Genomic DNA, 20,254 nt, shown 5'->3' with positions numbered 1-20,254 from the left:
CTATCTTGTCCTTTTTGTAGTTGCTAATGGTGCTAGTTTTGGCCCATTGGATGCACCAAGCATGCTATTCTGTTTTTGTTTTTTTTTTTTTTTTTTTGTGGTAACATAAAATTAATATAAAATGCATTTTATGCTATTTTAATTTGAAATCATAGCTTGAAATCTAATCGGGTACAAAAAAATATCTCCATGCAAGTGCAGATAGTATTTGGGCATGTGAAAATCCTCGATAGATAAGTAGACTTAAATAAAGATATACCATTTTGGCTTTTTAGTACCGATATATATCTTGAATGGTTTCTATACTCTTAGTTAACAGTAAATTAGGATCTAAACCAAAATTATTTTAAAATTATAGGGTGTACATCATCCCCATTGATCTTAATTTGATACTAACGTTCAATTGTTGGATTTATTATACAACTATCTTTATCTTCAGCTTTTTTCTCCCACAAAAGTACTACACCTCTTAGGCCTACCCAAAAACAAAAAGTTTGTACGGACATGTTGCATATAATTTTGGTTTTAGGTCAGCACAGAGAAATGATTCATTTTTTTTTCCATGGTTTTTTTTCCCATCTTCCTTTTTTCTAAAAGAAATGATACATAGACATTTTTACACATCTCCATACAACTAAGTTTCAACTTCACCAATAGATTTATGAGACTCACACGTAGGAGATGTGTAAAAAATGTATTTATATTATTTCTCTATTCAAAATCACAATTAGATATGTGAGTTCCACACGTGGCCACATATCTAATAGTGATTTTGAAAAGTGAAAAGATTAGACAAAGACCGTATAAGAGCATTCCTAGTAGCCTCACCAAATTTTACTCACCAAAATAACTAAAAATTACTTTTTTCTATTCTGATGAGCCACTTTATTAAAATTCCTCCAGCAGCCTCACCATTTTAACTAGTCAATATTCACTATTCCATTTAAATAATAATTTTTTCATATTTCTTTATTTTTTTTCTATATAATATTTTTATAAAAAATCATTTATATCTATGAAATAAGGACATTATCGTGTGAGAGATGGGAGATGAGAAAAGAAAATGAGAGAAAAAAGGAAAAAAGTGTGCTAATCATGTGAGAGAGAAATGTGAAACAAAATTTGGTGAGTGAGTTGTTGAGTGAAAATGCCTGGTCTAATTTGACTAGTAATTTCAGTCATCAAATTTTTTTGGTTAAAATGGTAAGGCTGCTGGGAGTGGTTTTTAAGAGTTTTCATCAAATTGGCTCACCAAAATAGCTAAAAAACTAATTTGCTGAGGCTACTAAAAATGCTCTAAGGATGCATAACACGTCTCCAGTAGATATCTTCTGGTTGGTTTCTCAAAAAAGAAAAGAAAAATTATCTCATGTGCATTTTTAAATTTTTAAAACCACATGAAAATCACACACTTTTATCACAATTTCAAGTGCTTTCTCCATACTCTCCTCCGACACAAGATTCCCATTTTGCAGGAGGACAAGGTAAACTTGTTCAGCAGAAGTTTTCCGTATCTGGGTTATAATAAGAGTTAAAACGAAAGAAGGCACAGAACCAAAAAGTAAGGATCCATAATCAAGCATACTCTTCTTCATAGCTTATGATTGAGTTGCTTTGAAGATACTATCCCCTAGAGAGAACAGGAGTAAAAGAATAATAAAAGCAAGGAACTTCCCATTAAAAAAGCAATTCAATTTTGATGGTTCTGAAAAGGTTGGATGGGAATGTGAGTGGCAATTCATAATGATAGAGGACAGCCTATTGAAGCAGGTAATAAAGATTGTGGAGGAAGTGTCTATTTACCTTTAATAGAAACAATGACTTTAAGATGAGAATTAATTCATGCCAGTAATCAACATACATGTAAGATTCATATTGCAGGAGACTCTAAGCTGCTTATACACACTCTTATCGCCAGGGCTAATATTCCCTGGAAATTGCTAACTTAATTCAGGGTTGTTGTAAAATTTTGAATAATATTAATGGGGATATTGAGATAAATCATCTTTTTGGAGAAGCTAATCAAGTGGCAGATTTATGGCTTTTATGGGCTTAATTCTTTCTCATACTCTTATTTCGATTTAAAACTTTCCAGTTATTCTATATAGGATCACGTATGAAGATGTTTCTGGTAGAGCCTGTGAGAAATTTTGTTCTGTTTAATTATCCCCCCCAAAAAAAGGTAGATACTTGAATTTATGAGAAAAAAACTACTAAAAGCCTGTGACCCTACACTACAAACCTTAGGATAGCGATGGCCAAGGAAAGTGAGAAGATGAGAGAAGGCCTGAGAGTTGATGGGATCCAAAAGTGAAGCAATATATCCAAGTATTGCAATGCCTGCATATAACTTAGAGAAGTCCTTTGACCCCTTCAATTCGATTGTGAGGGAAGCCAGAACACCAGCACAGAAGATTGGAGTATGAGCCTGGAAAATGATATTGACAGCAGGTCAACTTAAAAATTTCTTCAGACCAAAGATTTATGGCAAAGGGGATATATAACCAAAACACAAAGGAACCACAGTCGTGCTTTTAATGGTTTATACAATAACAAATGATTTAAGTATAATGTCCATGTTACCTATCAAAAAAAAAGTATAATGTCCATGTCAACACCACTGCAAAAAGAGAAAAAGAACGAAACTTCACTTGGTCCATGTTAAAAGATCTAGTGGATAATACAATTGCAACATTTCTGCAGAGTTCAGACAAAGGGATGATGGGATGATAAATGATTAGCAACATCCAGGAACCTCTTAACCAGTTCACCTTTGTAGAATTCCATGTAAATTTTTTGTTAGACAAGCCTAATTTATCCCAGCCTAGAAGAGAGAACAATCAATATAAAACATATAACAAATATCACACTTGGCTATTAGGTACCATTCATCTGATGCCCCTCTCCATCAGATGGATGCGGCCAAACTGCACCAATGACTAATACTTGTGGCTAAGTATGATTGTTGTCAAGAACTGGGGCTAGTAAAAGTGAGCTGAAATAATCTTTTTGCTGAAAAGAATCTCGATGGTCTGAAATAAAGAAGAATTTCATCTAAGGAAAGCTTCAAAAAATAAGGATATAAAGCACAGTAGTATAGGAAGGACATTGTTCTTAAAAAGAAAATACATACACATTGACATATACTGGTACACATGCACATACATAATCAACAAGTAGAGCGCAGAAACATGCAACAGAAATGTTAAAACCAAGGAAGTCCATCGGCCTATAATGTATAGTAGTATAAAACAACTAAATAAAATATATGCAAAGAAAATAGGAAAAAGTATATATACCCCCCTCAAACTACCACAAACTAAAGATTGCATCAACGCCCCCTCCAAAGTACCAAAAATTTGCAATGTACCCCCATGTCCCGAAAAAAGACAAAAATGACCCTAAAAAGTTTTCAATAAGAGAATAATAAACCTATAAATTCCAAGAGAGAGAGAGAGAGAGAGAGAGAGTGGCGGACTGTAACAGAGGGTGGCCAAAACCACCCCCAAATAGCCGAAAAAAATTGAGGGTGTGGCCGAACCACTTCCAACGAGCATGGGAGCGGTTTGACCACCCCTAGATATGGCCAAAGGTGGTGGCCAAACCACTCTCTGGCCATTTGCGGGGTGGCCGCCCCTCCTCCAACCCCCTTTTTCTTTAAAAAATAAAAAATAGTTTGGATTATTATTATTATTATTATTATTTTGGAGGGGGGTAACATTGCAAATTTTTGGTAGTTTGGGGGGTATTGATGCAATCTTTAGTTTGTGGGAGATATTACAAATTTGGTGGTAGTTTGAGGGGGCTATGTGTGCTTTTCCTAAGAAAATATTAAATCATGCACAGTATACCCAAAATATGCAAAATACAGTCTTATCATGGCCAAGTTTCACTAAAGGGGAGTTGGAGGGGGCAGAAGGGCAATCGGACTTTGATACCGATTTGGTGCATGGCTCCATTGTGTTTGATGTGGTGTGTATGAAGGGAATGAAATACACACTGTTTTGAAGATTGTGAGACTGATTTGATAAACTTGAAGAAAATGATGCTACAAACGTTGTTTATGTGGAGAGAAAAAATCCATTTTATGCATGAGTGTTCTTATTTTGAATTTATAGATAGGTGCTCTCTTTTTTCTTTGAATTAAGGGCTTCATGTATACGTCATATGTACTATGGGTTGCGCCCCTTTGCGCTTTTTGAATATACTTATCAAAAAATAAAAAATAACTTTCACTAAAGGAAACCTTCAATTACAAACTTAAACTAATCTTTCAGAAATAAGATGTTTCTAGTAGGATTAATAAGATTAATCATCACAATGAACTAATTAAACTAAAAGTATTGACAACTACTGTCTTGTAGAGTATGGTACAGTTTCTAAGGCAATAGGGAACCTTGACAGTTGATTATCTTTGTGCTCATATTTACTCTTTTTGTTTTTTCTTATTATCATAGTTATTCTTGAAGAAAAAAACATTTTAGCAATCCAACTTGCTTCAATTTATTGTTAAACAACTTTCTTTTATGACTTCTCTGTTGCTAAATTTAGCTAATAAAAATGAATGGCTGATATAGGCAACTATGCAGCCATAATCAGATGGTGATGATCCAGACATACTCTGCATTAGACTGAATGTAAGATGAGATATGCACAAATGGAACCAAAGAGACTACAAAAACTGCAGGCAACCTGCATAAAAATGGTATAGTTTTTTATAAATAAAACAATCAATGAGGCTTATAGCACCATAGCACGCATATCTGATTACAGCTCATGACTTTATATTCAAATCTAGATAAATGGGGAAGACTTGAGCCTCGGATTAAGGGAACCAATCAAGGCAACAAACCATTAAGCAGGTTTGCTTTCTTCAGACGTAAGTCTCACTTCTTTTTCTCCTTGTACACTTTGTCAACAAGAAAAAATATAGTCTGATTACACAGAGCCTATTTCGATTCCTTAACAAATTAAAAATAGGTGTTCTGTAGATGTCTCTTGTTCTCATGATATGAGACGAAGATATATCAGTCTACTGCAGGAAATGACTGGGTTAAAAAAAATAGGAAATAAGATCATCTACTATTCAGTTATTTATGTATTTTGCAGTCTGATCAGAGCAAGCCACATCACAATACACGAAGTGTGGGTATCTTAATTGTAGAGCAAAAGTCATAAGGAAAAGAGCCCTTCAATATTATCTCTATTTTTTAAGTAAAGCAGAAAATAGTCATGTTTCCTACCAAGAGCTTCTCAGTGATTTTACCTTCAGAGTGGGTACAATCACTCTTCACATCTTTTGTACTGATGAAAAATCCAAAGGATGTCATTAGAGAGCATAAACTCTCTGGACATTTTCGCATTGAGGTCTTCTGTTCCAACTGCTTGAAGAAACTCTAACAATGCTGAGATTGATGCCTTCCTCAGTGAATCTTGCAAACCACTAGTAGAGGCAACTAACCCAGATAGGACAGGTCTGCTATAACAATCAAATTGAAGTAACTCTACAAAACGTGGATATGAGAAAGAGGGTGCCTACAAGCAAGTACACAAGGTCCGAACTCAAATTACTTATTAAGTAAACTGTAAAAGAAATGACCTATGCATACTTACACCCCATTGTAAACCTGCATCATTAGGAACAAGTTCTTCCAGCTTTTCCCTGTAAGGTATATACGGAATATAAACCATTTTGTTGTACAAAATCCTTTGAAGAACCTTTGCAGCTGCTTCTCTTAGTTTGTCCATCTTCTCTACAGCTTGCTTACAAATTCCTTCAACCAAGATGGAAGCAAGATTTGCATCAAAAAGCGAGTCCATCTGGTTATTTTTAACCATGACAGAATTTGGAAGCTCTTGTACAGGTTCAACTTCATCTGATCTTCTAGTAGAACCAGTGGAATCTCTCTTACAAAGGATATATGTACATCTCTCCAGGCCATCCATAGCAGCATCACGAACCCAAGAACCCACATCACCTCTGTTATCAACAGAATAGTCCTCTAGAGCTTCAAATAAACTCATCATCACTTCATTTTTTAGCAGAAGAAACAGAGACATGTCCCTAGACTGGATATTTGAATCTTCTCCAGCCCGAGTTAACATCTCACAGACAGATATGAATCCTTTGACAGCATTTACCCGTGCTTCAGCATCTCTGTCTTCTGGGTTATCCTGCACATAAAAAATAAGTAGTTATGTGACTCATTCACTAGTTCTATAAAAGTGGAACATTTCAATGACAAATGCAACTTCTAGTAGATTTACCTCAATAGCACAAGAGCTACAAAGCTTCAAAACCACGTCCCTCCACCTATTAGCCAAAAGATCATAAGGCAAAACACCAAGTGCCAATGCAGATCCTCTTCTTATAGCAACATTCGGATCTGTCAGCATTTGCAGTACTTTGACGTTATATCACCAGTACCTTCAGTGTCAGCAGCAACCAGATACGCTCGAACAAAGTGTTTGAGAGCATTAATAGCAGCATTCTGTACATCATAGGGGGGAACAAAAGTTCAGGGTGTTGCATTGAAATAACATCAGCTGATGAGCAAAATAATCATACCAAAAGACAACTACCTGTATCTGAGAATTGGGATGTCTACGATTCTCATTCAAAGTTTCAAGCAAACTTCGTTTTGTCTTTCCTGTTAATGACAAATGAGATATAGAGATACATTCGATAAACCGGGAAACAGCTGAACGCATTATCTCTCCACCCTTTCCACGATAAAGCCGTGCTTTCTCGATAGCAGGAACTACACCAGCAACAAGCTGCTGTTTATCTGTTGTAAAAGAGAAATTGGACAAAATGATTACATGTTTCTGCATTCATAAGATGAGAACGAGCAGCTAATCACCTTTATTCATAAGCTAGGATACAGAAGAGGACATATTTACCAACTAATGAAAATAGCCGACAAGATACTACCAAATAGCCGACAAGATACGACATATTTACTCGTGGTGGCTGCTAGATCTATGTGGCAGCCACCTTGGTGGTCACTAGATCTACGGGGCAGTCATTGCAATGGCTATCGAATATGGGATTTGATTCTTGTACAACAACTGTACAACAACCCCTCACATGAGGGTAGGCCCCAGTATATGGGACTCACCCTCATGTGAGGGATTGTTGTACAGTTGTTGTATTGGTGTTGTAAATCTAACATTTTCCATCGAATATATCTAGCGGCCTCCACCCCTCACAGACAAGGGGTGCCGGCCGCCACCGTGGAAGCCAGCTTTTAGCAAGCCCAATATTTTTCATTTTCTTTTTTTAATGTTTTGAAAAAAAAAAAAAAATCAGAGTTAAATCAAAACACTTTTCAAGTGACACTTCAATTACCAAACAAGTTCATAAATGTGACGCTGCCAAACATCACTTTTTCAAATGTGCTTCTACAGAAAACATTTCGATTTTCACTTTTTCAAAACACCAAATCAAAAACACTTGTCAAAAACTTTACCAAACAAATCTGATTCATAAAAAATAATTAAAAAAAAAAAAAAAAAACTTTACCAAACAAATCCATAGTTTTTTTTTTAAAAAAAAAAAAAAATCTTCTTCTAGAGTATCCATACATATTTTAATTCATAATTGCCAATTACATAGAAACAAAATTATTGGATGAACCCATTTTGGTGCATTTCAGCAAGAACCATTCAATGCAAGTCATTTACAAAGAAAAAAGTTTATATTCTTCTCTTGTTCAATTGTGAAATTTGTTTCGAGTCTTTCTATGATTTTTTTTTTTTTTTTTCGAGGTATGATGCCTTAGATTTTGTTCATATATTTTACCTCGTTATATATTGCATGTCTTAATATATTTTGTAACTCTTAGAACTAAATCAAATTAATAGATGTAAAAACTAAATGTTATGATCATGTAATTTCATGTAATATCTTATGCTGTATTAATCTACCATACTTTTAATGCTACACTATTCAGTAATATCCAGGCTTTAATTTCACATTTGACATGTTATATATATGAGAATTTATGCACAGTTCCATTACTAGACAAAGTGCTTCTAAAATGTTACTGAAATATTCTGTTTTCCAACCCAAATTTAATGACACAACTGAAAAAAAAATTAACACCTGGCACTATAAATTCCATTCTTAAAGAAGCAAGCATTAAAATATGGACTAAGTGAAGACCCTTAAAGAAAAACCTTTTAGTATATCAGAGACTAATAACTCTAGAAGGACCATAAATAACAAGTCTTTAATACTCCCTCTGTGTTGCAATAAGTACTACAAATGACACACAGTTTAATAAAACAAACACACTTCCTAACATACTCTTAGATGGACCAAAAAAGACCAGTTCAAATCTGTAAGAAAGTAGTTCAAAATTGAAAAAATGTGGATTCAAATCTAAGAGTACCATAGGAAGTTAAATTTCTTCGAAAACTTTCATCAATTATGGTACAACCAAAAAAGGAAAGCACATAATCTATTATCAGACAGTGCGAGTACTATGAATAAGTACTTGCATTCTGATTTGGATCAACTACATAAATTTGAAGAAGGTAAGAGTACCAACCAGAGGAAAGAACACAATCACATTGATGTAGAGCTAAAACAAGTTCACCAGCTGCCAAAGTCGCACCATGGCGCATGCACAAATCAGATGAGAGAGTACAAGGAATTAACTTTTCCACTATGGAGCTTGCAAAATATTCAGGATCATATTTGACAAGAGCAGAAAGAGCCTCCGCAGCAAGTTCTCTCAAGCCTTTATCCTAATCACATCAACCATGAGTAAGCAATGTATTTTATAGATCCCAACAAAATTAGAACAATTAAGATAACTATAAGTAGCTCGTGGTAAAATTTGAATATAGTAAGAAATAACAACTATGAAATTTCCAGCAAACAAAAAAAAAAAAAAAAAACAAAAACAAAAGAAAAGAAAAACAAATAAGTTCAATAGAAAAGGAATGGGGAATAAGGTATCCAGTCGCCAGGTCCCTGCAGAAGGAACTTATTGTTGTTTGGGAAGGACAACATCAAAATAATTACCAATGGCCATCGAATGCTGCATTAAAATTAGTGTGAATTTGCACAAGTAATGAAGACAACCCAGCTCAACCTTGACCCCTTCCCGAGAATCAGAAATTAGTAACATGCTTCACATATTTAAAATTACACAGCACTGAGGATCTCCTTTTCAAACAGACATATTTCATGACTTTTGAGCACAACACTCTTTAGAAGTCCTTAAAAGGTAAAAATGTTTCCAAACTACGAGAAAATATTTCATTTTAAACAAAAAAGGTACATTAACAATTATTTTGCATAGTTTTTTTTTTTTTTTTTTTTTTGATGAATCAAAAAACTTTATAGAACCAAACTCATCAATAAGGTTGAAAATACAAATCTGAGAAAATGGGGAAAAAAGGGAAAAGCAATCATTATATTCACAATTTAAAATCTAACTGTGCAAAACATAAAAACCCAAGCTCTCTCACCTTCCCCAAAACGTCACAATCAAAAAAGAAATACCTCAGTAAGAGAAATATCATTAAAAAACATAAAGAGCAGACAAGTACACAAGGAGTATACAAGAAGCAACTAGTGCGGAGAAGAAAAAAGAACAAAAAAAATCATGAAAGCTAATCACTAAGGGAGTTAGGAACGCAGTTGTCCAAGAGAACAACGAATAAAAAAAAAGAGTTCCAAGTTCCTCAATCGTCCTTTCTTTGTCTTCACAGTTTCTATCATTTCATTCCATCCATAGACACCAAAAAAGGCAAGAATGAACCATCTTCCACATTATAGCACACCAAGAGTGACCACTCGTCTACCAGTAGACAAATAAATCAACCACCTGAAGAGGCATAACCCATGACAAACTGAACCGGCTGAAAATGGCATTTCATAAGGCACGAGCAACCTCACAATGGAGAAAAAGGTGGTCCACAGACTCCCCATTCATTTTGCACAAACAATACCTATCAATCACAATGACATGCCTCTTTCTGAGTGTTCAGTGTAATTAACCAATGTGATCTTTAATATTTGTAATTATAACATAAGTCGATGGCCTGAACGATCAACGTAGGGAGGAATTGGGCCATAAATTGGTTATGCGTTGTAGAAGGCTAAAAGAGACAGCAGTCAAGTACAACAGGTACATGATAAATGGAAAACTGTTCCGCACGCTTGCCCATGATGTGGGAAGGCGGACTCAGAACAGTGGCGTATGTGTTCCAACCGTTGAAGGTGAAACGTGCTACGGGCAGTTAACCGATATAATTGAGGTCGAGTACTATGACAGGACTACGTACGTCCTATTTAAGTGCAATTGGGCAAACCCCACGATGGACAGAGGATTCAAAATGGACGAGTATGGCCTAGTGTTTGTCAACTTCAATCACCTCATCTACAGGGGAGAACTGATTAATGACGAGTCGTACGTGCTTACATCTCAGGTAGATCAAGTATTCTACGTCGAAGATGGAAGGAACCCAAATTGGGTTTGTGCAGTGAGGACTAAACCGCGCAACGTGTACAACGTTGGTCAGGGGGAAGGGAGTAATGAGACAGGTACAACCTATCACGAGTGCGTACCGCTCGTACTAGCCACTGATGAACAACCCAATATGAATGATGAATTCGAGTACAACAGGCCCGACATTGATCCGATTGAAGCTCCCGTTATACAATGATTGATATATTTATTGTTGGTACAATTCGCTTGAACTCAATATAATTTTTTAATTTGCCTAAATTTCATTGTATAATTTGCATATTCATTAGTAATATATGAAATACAAAATTTAATTAATTTGTCTACATTTGTTCGCAGGTATCGATAGACCAGATACTCCTTCCTTGTGCACATCGAGCACCCCGCCTACCCGTGCCCCCACGACCACGCCCACAGCTTCGACGGCACTATATACTGCAGGGTGGCCACACCACCCAGATGCCACGTACAGATCACTGTTGCCGGGTACGGTGGCCGTGTCCACGTCAGATCACGGGCCCACCAGCACAGCTGGATATTCTTGTTCTCCATATGAGATGCCGCCGACGTTCTCACAGATGGGGATCACCTCACCGAGTCATGTGACTCGATGGTGGGTGCGAGAGGGGATGGGGCCACATGGTTATGCGCCGTACTTTTCGTATCCCTATACTGGACCTACGCCCTGTGGATCAGATTGTGAGACACAGGATGATAGGTTCCCGCTGCTACAGACGGGGGAGATGTAGATGCCGGCTATAGAGTTGAGACAGATGCCAGCACCATCAGCGATGAAGGGCCAGATTATGGGGTCGAGACAGATGCCTGCATCGGTAGCGAGCCAGGGGCCGAGGCCTGGGGAGAGCCAGGTGCCTTTATCTGGGGAGAGCTAGGTGCCGATATCTGGAGAGAGTCAGGTGTCACTTTCCTGTGAGAGTCAGATGCCACCTGGCCACGTGTATCATAGTACACACGGCAGACAATTTGCCATGTGTACACAATACATGCGGCTGACTGTCTGCCATGTGTACTGTGATACATGTGGCACAGTGGACACGTGTATCATAGTACACGGGCAGACAATCTGCCACGTGTACACAATACACGCAGCAAAATGTGCATTTAGTTATAACCGGATCTAACACGTGGCCATTGACATGCAGCCACCTGTTAGCCAAGTGTACAGTGTCCATATCACGAGGACCTCTCATGAACTTTTTAAACCATAGGGAGTAAAAAATAATTATAGTATACCACAGGGACTAACGGTACAATTATCCCTTTTCAAAACACCAAATCAAAAACACTTGTCAAAAACTTTACCAAACAAATCCATAGTATTTTTTTTTTTAATCTTCTTCTAGAGTATCCTTACATATTTTAATTCATAATTGCCAATAACATAGAAACAAAATTATTGGATGAACCCATTTTGGTGCATTTCAGCAAGAACCATTCAATGCAAGTCATTTACAATGAAAAAAGTTTATATTCTTCTCTTGTTCAATTGTGAAATTTGTTTCGAGTCTTTCTATGATTTTTTTTTTTCGAGGTATGATGCCTTAGATTTTGTTCATATATTTTACCTCGTTATATATTGTCTTAATATATTTTGTAAATCTTAGAACTAAATCAAATTAATAGATGTAAAAACTAAATGTTATGATCATGTAATTTCATGTAATATCTTATGATGTATTAATCTACCATACTTTTAATGCTACACTATTCAGTAATATCCAGGCTTTAATTTCACATTTGACATGTTTAGACAAGTTATTATTCACAGAAGCAATTTCACAATAGGTCTTGCTTTATGTTATATATGAGAATTTATGCACAGTTCCATTACTAGACAAAGTGCTTCTAAAATGTTACTGAAATATCCTGTTTTCCAACCCAAATTTAATGACACAACAGAAAAAAAATTAACACCTGGCACTATAAATTCCATTCTTAAAGAAGCAAGCATGAAAATATGGACCAAGTGAAGACCCTTAAAGAAAAACCTTTTAGTATATCAGAGACTAATAACTCTAGAAAGACCATAAATAACAAGTTTTTAATACTCCCTCTGCGTTGCAATAGAAGTACTACAAATGACACACATTTTAATAAAACAAACACCCTTCCTAAAATACTCTTAGATGGACCAAAAAAGATCAGTTCAAATCTGTAAGAAAGTAGTTCAAAATTGAAAAAATGTGGATTCAAATCTAAGAGTACCATAGGAAGTTAAATAGATAAATCTTTCGTTCTTCGAAAACTTTCATCTATTATGGAACAACCAAAAAAGGAAAGCACATAATCTATTATCAGACAGTGCGAGTACTATGAATAAGTACTTGCATTCTGATTTGGATCAACTACATAAATTTGAAGAAGGTAAGAGTACCAACCAGAGGAAAGAACACAATCACATTGATGTAGAGCTAAAACAAGTTCACCAGCTGCCAAAGTCGCACCATGGCGCATGCACAAATCAGATGACAGAGTATGAGGAATTAACTTTTCCACTATGGAGCTTGCAAAATATTCAGGATCATATTTGACAAGAGCAGAAAGAGCCTCCGCAGCAAGTTCTCTCAAGCCTTTATCCTAATCACATCAACCATGAGTAAGCAATGTATTTTATAGATCCCAACAAAATTAGAACAATTAAGATAACTATAATACTATATGCTTCCACACCATGAGTTGCTCGTGGTAAAATTTGAATATAGTAAGAAATAACAACTATGAAATTTCCAGCAAACAAAAAACAAAACAAAAGAAAAGAAAAACAAATAAGTTCAATAGAAAAGGAATGGGGAATAAGGTATCCAGTCTCCTGGTCCCTGCAGAAAAGAAAAAAGAAATTCAAATTCTTCCTACCGGAAAGGGAGAATTAGGAAAAAGAAAGGAATATGAAAAAGTTTATTGTTATGGAATATGCCTGCCCGAAATAAAATATACAATGGACATGTGTAAACGTGACTTTCAAGGAACTTAATGTTGTTTGAGAAGGACAACATCAAAATAATTATTAATTACCAATGGCCATCTAATGTTGCATTAAAATTAGTGTGAATTCAAGTAATGAAGACAACCCAGCTCAACCTTGACCCCTTCCCGAGAATCAGAAATTAGTAACACGCTTCACATATTTAAAATTACACAGCACTGAGGATCTCCTTTTCAAACAGACATATTTCATGACTTTTGAGCACAACACTCTTTAGAAGTCCTTAAAAGGTAAAAATGTTTCCGAACTACAAGAAAATATTTCATTTTAAACAAAAAAGGTACAATAACAATTATTTTGCAAAGTTTTTTTTTTTTTTTTTTTTTTGATGAATCAAAAAACTTTATAGAACCAAACTCATCAATAAGGTTGAAAATACAAATCTGAGAAAATCGGGAAAAAAGGGAAAAGCAATCATTATATTCACCATTTAAAATCTAACTGTGCAAAACATAAAAACCCAAGCTCTCTCACCTTCCCCAAAACGTCACAATCAAAAAAGAAATACCTCAGTAAGAGAAATATCATTAAAAAACGTAAAGCACAGACAAGTACACAAGGAGTATACAAGAAGCGACTAGTGCGGAGAATAAAAAAAATCATGAAAGCTAATCACTAAGGGAGTTAGGAACGCAGCAGTGCAAGAGAACAACAAATAAAAAAAGAGAGTTCCAAGCTCCTGAATCGTCCTTTCTTGTCTTCACAGTTTTTATCATTTCGTTCCATCCACAGACACCAAAAAAAGGCAAGAATGAACCATCTTCCACACTATAGCACACCAAGAGCGACCACTTGTCCACCAGCAAACAAATAAATCGACCACCTGAAGAGGCATAACCCAAGACAAACTGAACTGGCTGAAAATGGCATTTCTTAAGGCACGAGCAACCTCACAATGGAGAAAAATGTGGTCCACAGACTCCCCATTCATTTTGCACAAACAATACCTATCAATCACAATGACATGCCTCTTTCCGAGTGTTCACTGTAATTAATCAATATGATCTTTAATATTTGTAATTATAACATAAATCGATGGCCTGGATGATCAACGTAGGGAGGAATTGGGCCACAAATTGGTTATGCGTTGTAGAAGGCTAAAGGAGACAGCAGTCAAGTACAACAGGTACATGGTAAATGGAAAACTGTTCCGAACGTTTGCCCATGATGTGGGAAGGAGGACTCAGAACAGCGGCGTATGTGTTCCAACTGTTAAAGGCGAAACGTACTACAGGCAGTTAACCGATATAGTTGAGGTCGAGTACTATGACAGGACTGCTTTTTAAGTGCAATTGGGCAGACCCCACGATGGACAGAGGATTCAAAATGGACGAGTATGGCCTAGTGTTTGTCAACTACAGGGGGAGAACTGATTAATGACGAGTCGTACGTGCTTACATCTCAGGTAGATCAAGTATTCTACGTTGAAGATGAAAGGAACCCAAATTGGGTTTGTGCAGTGAGGACTAAACCACGCAACGTGTACGACATTGGTCAGGGGGAAGGGAGTAATGACGCAGGTACAACCTATCACGAGTGCGTACCGCTCGTACTAGCGACTGATGACCAACCCGATATGAATGATGAATTCGAGTACGACAGGCCCGACATTGATCTGATTGAAGCTCCCGTTATACAATGATTCATATATTTATTGTTGGTACAATTCGCTTGAACTCAATATAATTTTTTAATTTGCCTAAATTTCATTGTATAATTTGCATATTCATTAGTAATATATAAAATACAAATTTTAATTAATTTGTCTACATTTATTCGCAGGTATCGATGGACCAGATACCCCCTCCTTGTGCACATCGGGCACCCCGCCTACCCGTGCCCCCCAAGACCATGCCCACAGCTTCGGCGGCACTATATACTGCAGGGTGGCCACACCACCCAGATGCCGCTTACAGACCACTGTTACCGAGTACGGCGGCCGTGTCCACGTCAGATCACGGGCCCACCAGCACAGCTGGATATTCTTATTTTCCATATGAGATGCCGCCGACGTTCTCGCAGATGGGGATCACCTCACCGGGTCATGTGACTCGATGGTGGGTACGAGAGGGGATGGGGCCACATGGCTATGCGCCGTACTTTCTGTATCCCTATACTGGATCTACACCCTATGGATCAGATAGTGAGACACAGGATGATAGGTTCCGCTGCTACAGACGGGGGAGATACAGATGCCGACTATGGGGTTGAGACAGATGACAGCACCGGCAACGATGCAGGGCCAGATTATGGGGTCAAGACAGATGCCTGCATCGACAGCGAGCCAGGGGCCAAGGCCTGGGGAGAGCCAGGTGCCTTTATCTGGGGAGAGCCAGGTGCCGATATCTGGAGAGAGTTAGGTGCCACTTTCCTGTGAGAGTTAGATGCCAGATCTGGGGGGGGGGGGCAGATTCCCCATGAGGGAGACGTTGCGATGTTGGGTCCCAATCAGTTGGCCCTCGATAGCCCCCAGGATATGCTTTCAGATGATGATCAACAGCCTCCCCCAGCGGAAGGGGTTGGCGAGAAGGTCGCAAGCGACCCAGCGCATACAGATTGACCAGATTCAGTTGATAGGTAAGTACATATTTAAACATCATTAAAACTCATATTATGTTACCAAAAATTAATATTAAGTTTGAAAGAAAAATAAATTGAATTTAAAATTTATTAATATAATTATGTTTTTTAGTGTTAAACAATTAAATGTTGTATATTTTTGCATTAGGGTACAACCCAGACGGAAGCATATATTATGAGGTGATTAGGGACCCAGATAGAAATTGGGTGCTCCCGAGAGGGAAGAAGATTGTGTTACAGTACAATGCTGCGACACAACCTGTAGGACGAGCCTGCAATCGTTTTAGGCAGGCTACAAGCATGCTTATCAGGAGCGGGTCCTACATACATATGCGGGACGAATGAGCGAGGGTAGATAAGCAGATTAAACAGGCTATGTGGCACGCGCTAATGGTATGGTTATGAATCTAATTTATTTATTTATTTAAATTAAACCTAAGATTAAGTTTTTTTTCTTGAACTTTTAAAATTAATGCTTACATTGAATGTGCAGGAGGAGTTTTATGTACCTATATCAATAAACGAGCGCAAGGCACAACAAGAAGCGTGGAATGATATTGGCCGCAAGCATCGCTCGTGAAAGTCGAAGTTCAAAACCAAGCTAGATATTCAAGACAGTGACACGCCTGAGATTATACGTGCGAGAGTGCCGAACAAAGTTTTTGCGAAGTATGACGTAGAAGATGTGGAGTTCCTGCTGAGTGACTAGTGCACTGAGCAAAAAATGGTATGTAGGTCTTTGATTGTATGATAAAAAAAATGTGTTTTTTTAATAACAGTTAATTTAATTTTGATTACTACTTTAATGGTGTCAATGCTTACATTTTTACCATCATGTTCAATGCGTAGACGACCTCTGAACGGATGAAGCGTTTGCGGGAGCAGAATGACCTCCCCCATTGTACGGAATCCAAAAGTTATGCCAAATTTAATTACGAGGAGGTATGAACAAATATATATAAATACAATATTTGTTACTAATTGTCAATATTTTCTTTTTCTCTGTATGTTATATATTTCAACTGGATGGTGACAGGCATGTACATCTGGCACGCCCCCCACTCGCACCGAGTCGTTCGTGAAGACGCACACAAGGAAAGACGGCACTTACCTGAATGAATGTACACGGGTCCTATACGTATGCTACTCATCTATTTTACTAATATTTCTAAGTTATGTGTATGATATGACATTTTTCAATATATGTGTATTTTATGTTGACGACGTACAGGAGAGGATGACGCAGAATTTATCCAGTGATCCAGCCACCACACAGAGCGTCTCAGAAGACACGGTGCGTTGGGCACCGAACGACGCGTACGAGCAGGCAATTGGGAGGCTTGAGTACGCGGGGAGGGTTCGGCAGGTTGGGTCGAATGTTACTTCTGTTCGTGGGACGTGTTTCTCGTACAGGGCTCACTCACAAGGGGCACCATCTGCGGGCACATCTCGGGATTGGGCCGAAAATGACCAACGGATGTCGGAAATGCAGGTGATGCTACAAGCTAAGCGAGAGAGGAATGATCTCTTGGAGCAGCGCATGCGACAGTTCGAGGCCTTCCTGTCCTCTATGGGAGTATCACCTGCATATGTTGGTGCTCAGCAGTCTTCAACTGCAAACGTAGGTAGTACGTCGTCTGTTAGTAGTGCATCTGCAGGTATAATTCATATTGTGTATACGACAAAATTATTTTAAATTTGTTTTCATTACTTGTTTAAATTTGCGTATAATATTATATATTTTAATTGTTTTTATTACTTGTAGGTAATGCGACAACGATTGGTCCATTGTCGCCCATTAGACGACGACTGAGCCAGCACTCCCCTGTCAGGACACCATCGCCTACTACATCGTCCCTTGCGCAGCAATCGCCGGTAGGCGAGTACACGCCTGGGACAGTACCTCGTGATCCGCAAAGACACCCTTCAGATTCGTAGATATTTTATGTAATTATTTTTTGTTAGTAATGAATATGTTTATTTTTTGTAATTATTTTTTGTTTGTAAAGATTTGTGTAGTTAACAAATACGTTATTAATTAATGATTTGTGTAATTTGATTTTGTGATATTTTGGGGTAAAATAGATTTCGCGATATTTTTGGCTGGAAATAACAAAATTACAACCCAAAAAAAAAAATTATTTAAATTAAAAAAGTAATTAACCCAAAAAAATTACAAAACACATTTAAAAAAGAATTAAATTAAAAAATTAAATTAGTTAAAAAATTATATTAAATAAAAATATAATTTAAATAAAAAATATAATTTAATATTTATTTTTTAAAAAACATTTTGCTATGTGTACTATGATACATGTGTCCACTGTGCCACGTGTATCACAGTACACATGGCAGACAGTCTGCCACGTGTACACATACAGCAACAAAATGTGTATTTAGTTACAATCGGATCTAACACGCGTCGAACACGTGGCCATTGACACGCGGCCACCTATTAGCCACGTGTATAGTATCCGTACACATAGCGAATTGCAAGTGGCGAATTGCAATTTATTTTGTAGTGATGTAATACCAGATAATAAAATTGAGTAATATCATAAATGTGACCAACATATTATTTCACTATTTCTTTAGAAGGTATATTGGACTTTGCATTTGTTTTTAATGTCTCTCTTATTGAGCATTAAGGTGAGTAAGTGACTGTAAAATTACGTTTAAAAAAAAAAGGTGTAAATGTAAAAAAGATTGAATTTTTTGCTCCGTTTATTTTGACATGAAATATTTTTCATTGGAAAATATTTTCAAATAAATCATTTTTTAGAAAAATATTTTTTGCTAAAAATATTTTCGGCACTTAGAACATACGGGAAATCAAAAATATTTTTTATAGCCATTCAATCATATTAAGCTATAAGAATAGATTTTTATTCGTAACATAAAAATATTATGTAAAATAATTAAAAAAACAATTAAACTAATAATTTGAGTTCCAGCAATGGCATGGTAGAGGCTCGTCGATGATTCAGTGATGGCCTGCGGTGGCCCGGTAGTGGTTTAGCGATGGTCTAGTGATGGCTTTGTGGTGGTCCGGCGGTGGCTTGGTGGTGATTCAGCGTTGGCCCGATGCCATCTCGTGATGTGTCGGCAGTGGCCCATGAGTGATCCGATGATGGTTCGGTTGTGGCCAATTGCGGTCTTGTGGTGGCTCAGTAGTGGTCTGACAATAGCCCGACAGTAGTCAAAGGGTGGCTCGATGGTGGTTCGGTGTTAGCCCGAAGGTGGCTCGATGGTGGTCCTGGGGTGGCTTGGTGATGGTCCAAGGGTGGCTTGATGATGGTCCGTTGATAGCTCAATGATGGTATGAGGACGGTTCGGTGGTGGTTTAGGGATGGCTTGATGGATGGCTTGATGGTGCTCTGGTGGTGGAAGAATAAGAAGCTCAAATTCAAAAAATAATTTACGATTTTGAAAAAGAGAACATTTTACAGAAATTAAAAAAAAAAAAAAAAACTTTTTCAGTCAAACCAAAAATGTTTTCAGTTGAGTAATATTATCGCACTAAATACCGAAAAATACAGAAAATGTTTTCTAAAATTCAATTTACGCCGAAACAAACGAAACCTCACATTGAAAAGATATCACAAATATGAGTAATTAATATAGTATAATCGGGCAAAACCTCTTACTAAAAAAAAAAAAGATTTAATGTCGTTTGTACAAAATAACACTATTTAGCGCCGTTTACTGATTAAACGAAACTAATTTAAATTTGGTGTGGTTTAAACAATAAAAATCGTTAAATTTTAATCTCACGTTGATGTTGATAGATAAGCTAAAAATAATCTACCACTATAACCTGATGGAAAAAGATTTCTGGATAGTGCTAATTATTATTTGTTATTAAAATACTTGAAAAGTTGGAAGAAAGAATATACACGTACAAATATAGACTTATAGATGTTTTCTTTATATTATTCGATGGTTTTGGAAAATAATTAAGAAATTATAGCCGCATGCTGTAAAGTAGAAATACTTATCAAACTTTATCATATCCACCCCAAGAAATTAAAATAAGCACCTAAGTCTAATTCAATAATGAAATGAGTTTTTTTTTTTTTTTTTTTTTCAAAAATAGACATTTTGTGTAACACTGATATCAAGAGTATAGGAGAAAGAAAATCCATTCAAGTTAGATACTTCTATATATATACTGAAGCTTAATTAA

At 36.8% G+C, this 20,254-nt stretch overlaps 1 pseudogene; it reads right to left on the bottom strand.

The window, feature by feature from the left end:
* Nucleotides 1-2,633: 2,633 nt before the first annotated feature.
* LOC133879090 (tubulin-folding cofactor D-like) lies at nt 2,634-11,525 on the bottom strand (annotated as a pseudogene).
* Nucleotides 11,526-20,254: the final 8,729 nt, after the last annotated feature.

Source organism: Alnus glutinosa, chromosome 10, assembly GCF_958979055.1.
Source record: "Alnus glutinosa chromosome 10, dhAlnGlut1.1, whole genome shotgun sequence".
NCBI lineage: Eukaryota > Viridiplantae > Streptophyta > Magnoliopsida > Fagales > Betulaceae > Alnus > Alnus glutinosa.
Note: the sequence above shows the minus strand (reverse complement) of the source record. Positions and strands in the feature narration are given on the sequence as shown.